The sequence below is a fragment of the Mus pahari genome, chromosome 13 (genome assembly GCF_900095145.1).
Source record: "Mus pahari chromosome 13, PAHARI_EIJ_v1.1, whole genome shotgun sequence".
Classification (NCBI taxonomy): Eukaryota; Metazoa; Chordata; class Mammalia; order Rodentia; family Muridae; genus Mus; species Mus pahari.
The window spans coordinates 81,371,213-81,378,945 of record NC_034602.1 but is presented as its reverse complement, the minus strand read 5'-3'; the positions used below and the strand labels follow the sequence as shown (position 1 = coordinate 81,378,945).

The window sequence follows — 7,733 nt, the reverse complement described above, 5'->3', positions numbered from 1 at the left end:
GAGAGAGAGAGAGAGAGAGAGAGAGAGAGAGAGAGAGAGAGAACAAGAACCAGTTGGGACCTGGGCCTGTTACCTCAGTACTTTCAGAGGCAAGAGGACCACAGAACCACAAGTTCAATGTCATCTTCAGCCACTTATTAAATTTGCAGACCTGGACTACATGAGGGAGGGAGGGAAGAAGGGAACGCAGCTGGTATGTTTTATTCCACCTTGTTATCATAACTGAACAAATCACTCTGCTTTGTCCCTTTCTCTGTCTTCCAAAGTAGGATAATGATCCTGACCTACCTGCTATCAGATGAAGAAGTCAGTGAGGCGTGATTAATGAGCAACTGAGAAATCGTGGCCTAAAAGTAAGGTCACTAAACCCTCAGCTACCGAGAAGCAAAAGATAAGGGCCGAAGCTGGCTGCTCGCCTCCCCTTGGCGTCCAGCTGCTGAGCCCACCAGCTGTGTGTGTGGCTGTCTCCCAGCGCTGACACAGTCCCTGGAGAGCTTTACTGCTCACGCTGGAGTTTGGGGGACCCAGTAAAACAACAACAAAAAAAACAAAGCAAGCCATAGCTTCTCGGGGTGTCGTTCATCTACATTCCATCCCAGAGTTTTCTTGGCCCCGAAGTGCAAAAGCAAAGTTGTCCTTGGAACCTGTCGCCAGGGCTCACCTGACCTTGCAGAGCCAAGTCCCAGTTTCCTTCTGTGCATCTGGTTGCGGGGTGGGGGGTTGGGGGGTGGGGTGGGGGGGTCTCTCCTGTCCTCGGGGTGAGTGGATTTGCCACAGATACACAGCTGCCTCGGCCTTTGGCTTTCACCCCAGAATCCAGTCTGTCCATCTCACTTAGGTCTTTTGCCTTCCAAAAATCTCCCATCTGAGATGACAGTTTCCCACTGTCCCAGAATAGAACCATTTGAACTACTGAGTGGTTTGTTTGCTTGTTTGTTTGTTTATAAAAGCAAGCCTTAGAAAGGTTTGGTCTAGCCAGAAGACCGTCGGTGACATTTTAATGCAGTCCAGCTGTGTGTGTGTTGGAGGGGGTGGGAGGGATGCTATGCCCAGGCTGGCTGAACCTCAGTTTACCTATCAGGTGCCTTGGTTGAGTCACACAGAGGACTCTGGCCAGCTATTCAGCTTTTGAACTCCTGGGCCTCCCAGTCTCAACCACCAGGCACCGTGGCAGAGGCAGAGGCAAGTGGTTTAAGAGGACGTATCTGCCAGCTGTAGCCTTCTGCTCATAGGGCTGAACCTTTCAAGCCAGCCAGTGGGGCGCACCATGTGGGGAGGGGGCTGGGCAGTTCTATTGAGCTCCATTGTGTGCTGTCCACAGCACCACACAGCCAAGGAGGGAGTGAGCAGGCATTCCACAACTCCAGGAAGGGGACTTTTAAAAATGGTCGTCTCCAGGGAAACAATAAATTTAGATACTTAATCCCCACCCCCACCCCCAATCTAGCTCTCTAAAGATACTGTTCTTGGAACGAAGTAGCTATGTGTCCACCCCAGTTATTACTGATCAAGTTCAGTTATATATTTCTGGTGCCCTCCTACTCAGCACAAATGTACGGGGACTTTCCAAGCACAGTTTGAAATGTAGAGACAAAAGTTTTTCAATTGACTTTCTCCTGTCTGTGTCTTTTTAAAACACTGAGATTTTTTTATGGTGAACTTTTTTTTTTTTTTTAAATTCTGACTAAAGATTGCATTAATTCCTTCCAATACAAAACTGTCCGACCCTTATTTCTGGACATCGCTTTTGATTTCTACATTTTCTTGGTCGTAATTCATAAGCCAGGGGTGGAATATTTTTTCCTTTTTTTAATTATTATTTTCTTTATTTACATTTCAAATGCTATCCTGAAAGTTCCCTATACCACCCCCCCCCCCACACCCCTGCTCCCCTACCCACCCACTCCCACTACTTGACCCTGGCCTTCCCCTGTGCTGGTTCATATAAAGTTTGCAAGACCAAGGGGCCTCTCTTCCCAATGATGGCCGATTAGGCCATCTTCTGCTACATATGCAGCTAGAGACACGAGCTCAGGGGGTACTGGTTAGTTCATATTGTTGTTGCACCTACAGGGTTGCAACCCCCTTCCAGGGTGGAATTTTAAAATAAATTCACCCTCTACTTCGATTTCAGTGCTCATTTCTTTCCAAGTCTCCCAGCACTTGGTATTACCTTACTACCTACACATCAACCTATATACCAAACTCTCGTCAACCAAATATACCAAACGCATACATGTTATAGCAACGTGCCTGTGGGGCGATGACATTTTACCCGACAAGTGATGTCACTGCTGGGGCTTTTACCGGTCAAAGCAATCGTATTTAGTATTCAGATTCATTACCTGCACGTTGCTGCTACAGGGAAATGTTTTTATAAAGATAGGCTAGCTAACAGCAGAGCTGGGAAACTCCAACCAATTAAAACGCTGGAGAAGACGCATTGCAGGATGACTAACATAGCGCTTCTGGATGCTTACCACCTCCCTCCACCTTTACCTCTCTACCCCACTGTGGTTTACTACTTGGCTAGAGTCTCCGGAAACTGGTCAACATCTCCCTTCGAGGAAGGGCTCAACATCGCTTTAGAAATCCCTTGACTTATAAAAGGACCCCTACCTATTTGTCAACTATTTTCATTAAAAACAAATTAAGGCCCAAGATTAAACTACCTCCTGCTAGTCAGAGCAAGACAAGCAGCGCTGGTTTCAAACCCACTAATCTTTCCACCAGCTCCTCAGACAACAAGCACTCTAATGGCTGCCCAAGTGAGAACTTAGGATGGTCCTGGAAGGACTTGTCACAAGCAGAGACAGGACCCACCATTCTTAAGCATTTTTACTGCTCCAGTTTAGATGCTTGGCTTGAGTCTTAACTTCTGGAACATAGGGAGGGGCACACACCAGCCCCGTGATACCATCCCATCCCCTCCCTAAGTCACCTGTGCTGAATAAACCTGGAAATAAAGAGGAGCCCTCCTTTCACACCAGCTGAACCTAAAGAGAAGTGAAAAACAGCTCACATCAGAATAGGAAGCCTGGAGGTCCGACCCTGGAGCCATCAAGATGTCCAGCCTCACTTTGCATTTTCTCAAAAGTCGGTATATAGGTCTGTTTGCTCTAATTAAAAGTCCCTTTACTCTCACGGAGTGAGTTCTCATCCAGTGGCAATAAACATATGGCGTGGCGAGGGTCGCTGCAATCTGTCAGGTCCCTCACACCCTTTACTGGCATATCTGCCAGCTGGATAAGTCGGTTTCATCAGAAAGGCTCTGCCTCTCCTTAGTTTATCGTCTCCATTCTGTTATTTCTGTCGAGATCACTGCAGAAGTAACGTCGGGGAGAAATAGCCGACTTAAACGGACCTTACCTCACAGAAGTGGAAACTCAGGTATCTCCATTGTCCTCAGGGATCTGCTGGATGCGTCTGTCCGACGTGACACACAGCCAAGCTGGTCCACCCGGCCTTGGAGCCTTGGGCAGGTGGCACAGAGGCCGACTGCAGGCTGGAGAGCCAGCTCCAGGGAGGCAGAGCTAAGACACAGGTGTCTGACACCAGGCACCTCGGCTCCGGGAACCTGCGCTGCCCTGATTAGCTAAGTACAAAGGCAGTTCGAATTACTGCCTCTCCCTAGCCAATCGCCCGCTGGCCTGGCTGACAGGAGCAGGTCCCCTGATGTCAGGGACGTCCGCTCACTGGCCAGAACCAGAGAGCCGGTTTCTACCTTGCCCGCGGGCAACCCTACTCCAGGCACCTTAGAGCAGTTTGAGTTAGGAACTCTCTCTGCCCGCCCACGGCGCCGCCCCAGGGTCCTCAAACACTCAAACGCGCTGTGCAATAAAGGCAAGGCCAAGCTAAGGGTGTGTGTGTGTGTGTGTGTGTGTGTGTGTGTGTGTGTGTGTGTGTGTGTGTGTGTGTGTGTGACTAGCAACCTCTGGTGCCTCTTTCTAACCTCCTTTGCCTGGTTCTGGACGCCCAGATCCTGTGCAGCTGATGGAACTCCAGTTTTAATTAGCTACGGCTTTTTTGCAAGCGAGACTTTCTTACAGAAACTGGGAGACAAGGAGACACAAATACAAAGAAAGATCTTTTTACAGTCACCGCTCTGAACAATGAAATCCAATATTGGAGAGAAAAAAATCACCTCAGATGTGAAAATAGATAAAACTACTGGAAAAAAAGAGAAAGAGACAAAACACTGCATTTTCAACTCCAGCGAAGTGGGTACTGCATCCCACTGTGGGCAGGGCTGTCCCGGGCATCCTAAAACCCAGCCAGCTGAAGCCATTGTACGCCCCTGAAACGGCGATCCTTTGCAGCTGTATGGCTAGGCAGCGCTTGATTCAAGTTTGGTATTTGCCCCAGACTGTAGGGGCCAGCTTAACAGTAACCATAGACACAAAGAAAGAACAGCGCACACAGAAAGCGCCTGAGTTGGTGGGGATGTAAATGGATTTTCGTTTGCCTGGGATGCTATGGTGTGTGTCTGTTGTTGTTGTTGTTGTTGTTGTTGTTGTTGTGTGTGTGTGTGTGTAGGGAACATTTAAAATTCACAATTCATGAACTTCCTTGAAAGAGAATGGAGATTGATTTCAGATTATTTCTTAGGTGAGGCAAAACTGAAAGAACATGCACAGACACCCTACCACTCTCACAGACGTTGTAAGGCACTCTGTAGCAAGCACAGTTCAGACACTGAGAAAGTCTAAAGAGTCCCCAAGATGTCAGTGTGCTTCAAAGATGAGAAGTTCACTTAAAGACATCCTCTACAAAGGTCGTCTCTCCTGAAAGTTCGTTCCACTTGACCCCCCAGAGCTACTTTTAGCTCTTACTATGAAATGCAAGGAGTGTGATGCAAGTAGGTTACAATCAGAGCTCCGGTTGGGGCTACCAGACAACTCTGATAAAATCTTATCAGAAAAAGAGAACTTCTGGTAGATTTTGCATTATAGATATAGTCTTACTTTGGAAAAGAAAAAGGAAAACAACAACAACAACAAAAAAACCAGCCTTCTGGGGTTGGGGAGGGGAATAGCCTAGTGATACAATACTTGTTCAGCCAGAGTGAGAAAGGTGGAGTTGGATTTCCAGCAAACATATATGCACACAAATGCGCGCGCGCGCGCAAACACACACACACACACACACACACACACACACACACACTCCTACTCCTACCTTTCCGTTTAGAAAGGCGAAGTTGAGCTGGGTGTGGTGGCACCAGCCTTTAAACTCAGCATTCAGAGGCAGGCAGATCTCTATGAGTTCAAGGCCAACCTGGTCAACAAAGCAAGTTCCAGGACAGTCAGGGCTACACCAAGCCCTATCAAAACAAACCAAAAAAAAAAAAAAAAAGGTCTTGTTCTCCTTTCCCCATCGTACGGCCTCCGCAAGGGCAACGTCTGAGTAGTATTCTCTTCCTAACCCCGACCTGCCAGAGTTCAAGAGCATCCAGATTCCGATTAACCTTGAATGTATCTAATTTTACATCTTCCCGATGCCGACCAAGTCCTCGTCTCCAACTCCAGGGTGCAGAATGACCGATGGTTATGTCTGACTCCTGTCTCTCCCCAGCAGCCTTCTAGAGGGAATGCCACTCCTCAAACAACAATATTCCCGGGGGTGGGTGGGGATTGAAGGGGGGGTGTCAAATCCTCTCAGGTCAACAGCCATGCCCTGCTAGTCTGGCTCAGTTGGCCTAAACTCCCTTGACATCTTTTCAAGATCTTCCTGACGATACCCTCCATGGTGGTTTTAGGAACTATATATACAGCACATGCTTTCATGGGTGCTCTGTTATAGTCCTAGAAATCTTGGTGAATTTCTAGGGAAGCTAAAACAGCCAAGGGAAAAACTTCTCTAGATTATGATGAATTAAAGTGCCCGTCCTTTTACAACTCCTGAGTAGAGAAAGCAAGCCACTGTGGCTCCTACTGAGAATTGATGCTGGTGCCTGGGGTGTGGCTGGGTGGTTGAGAGCTTGCTTAGCACGTGTGAGGTTCTGGGTTAAGCCTCTAGTGGGTGTGGTGATGGGGGGGAGTGTTCCCCCATCACAGAATGAGATCGTAGCATGTGACCTCTGACCTTGGTCCACTACAAAAGCAACAGCAATTGCTTGTGGTTAAACCTGTAGCTCACCACAATTGTTGCTGTGCCCATAGTGACAAAGTCATGTTCTTGAATCATCATTAAAACACTGTAATTATTAGTCCAACCTTAAAGATGAGGAGGGAAAGAGTAAGCTGTTGAACATTTCATAGCATGTGTGGCAGGGAACAGCAGGGAGCAGGCAGGAGATGACCCCAAAGCCGACACATCACCCATCACCCCCTGTGATTCAGACTGACACTCACTAGTGACTCCACACAACCTGCTAAATGCCTCCGTTTCTTTTCCTCTGAAATGGACACCAATCTGATGTGGGGACTGGGGATGATAATATCAGTAACCCACTCAGCACAACCCCTGAGAGTCTTCTCCCCTCCTTCATCACAGCCAGAAGTGAGGCAACAGAGTGTGTCTCTTCACTCTCGGTAGTCATAGGTAGTCGGGTTGTCTCTCACAGGAGGGACACCAAAGCCTGGGGTCCTCTAGCCAGTCAGGTAGCTGTGGCTCTCATAGAGTGTGTGTCCCTCAGAGCTTGCGTGTCAGATGCTGCCTTCAGCGTGATTATCTTGGCGGGGGTGGGGTGGGGTGCACGTGTATGTACATGCACAAGTGTGTGTGAGTATGTGCGTGCAAATGTGTGTGTGCACACATGTACGTGCACATGCACAAGCTTTAGGAAGAGTCTTAGGAAGAATCTTAGGGGGAGTCTAATGGGCTAAAGTAATGGACTGAGCCACTGGGAGTCCTACCTTGAAAAGCATTAATGAAGTTCTCAAGAGAGTATGTATATATATATATATATATATATATATATATATATACATTATATTATATATTATATTATATATTATACAATATATTATATTATATATTATACATTCATATTAATATATCTCCATTAATGTTATATTATTAAAAGATAATATTATACTAATTTCCATACATTTATATTAATATAAATTAATTTTTATGCCAGGCATGTTGACACACACCTTTAATCTCACACTCAGGATGCCAAGTGGACTGGACTGTATTTAGTTATAGCAATGGAAAGTTACCAAGTACAAACACCCTTCACAATCACCATAAAGAACTTTGATACAGACAAGCTTCTCACACTGGAATGTATAGGAATCTTCTTCATTTAGCAGAGTAACCGGACACACAGGACTGCTTGCTTCCCTGTCTGCCGCCCACAGCTCAGGTAAGACCTGCTCTCACTCCAGACTTCCGCATCTGGGATGCGTTCACAAACATCTTCACTCCCCATTTCCTTGCCCAGCTCCCTTGGCAATCAGTGGGGTTGCCCTTCTTAGAAGAGGGATTAACTAACATGTACTCTGGAAGCAATATGGTGGAACCCTCAGACCAGAAGGGTTGGGGCTTGCCTGTCTCTTCCTGTTCTGCGGTTGATTGGCAAAATAACTGTGAGCAAGTCACTTCCATGACACACTATGTCTCAGCCTTTGAGTATCCTCCCGAGTCGTGTGTGCGTGTGTGCACGCGTGTGCGCGTGTGGTGTGTGTGTGTGCGTGTGCGCGTGTGGTGTGTGTGTGTGCATGTGTGCGCGTGTGGTGTGTGTGTGCGTGTGTGTGCGCGTGCGCGCGTGTGTGTGTGCGTGCGCG

General features: G+C 47.4%; 1 protein-coding gene across 2 annotated transcripts in view; it reads right to left on the bottom strand.

Moving 5' to 3' along the window:
- Positions 1–7,733, bottom strand: part of Shroom3 (shroom family member 3) — a 290,573-nt gene that overhangs the window by 156,342 nt on the left and 126,498 nt on the right. Inside the window, exon 1 of one of the 2 annotated variants that reach the window (XM_029545046.1) lies at positions 3,370–3,617. The exons of the other annotated variant lie outside the window; for it this stretch is intronic. The gene's annotated coding sequence lies outside the window, so the exon portion shown is untranslated. Of the gene's footprint in view, positions 1–3,369; positions 3,618–7,733 lie in introns of those variants that run through there. 2 annotated transcript variants of the gene reach the window in all.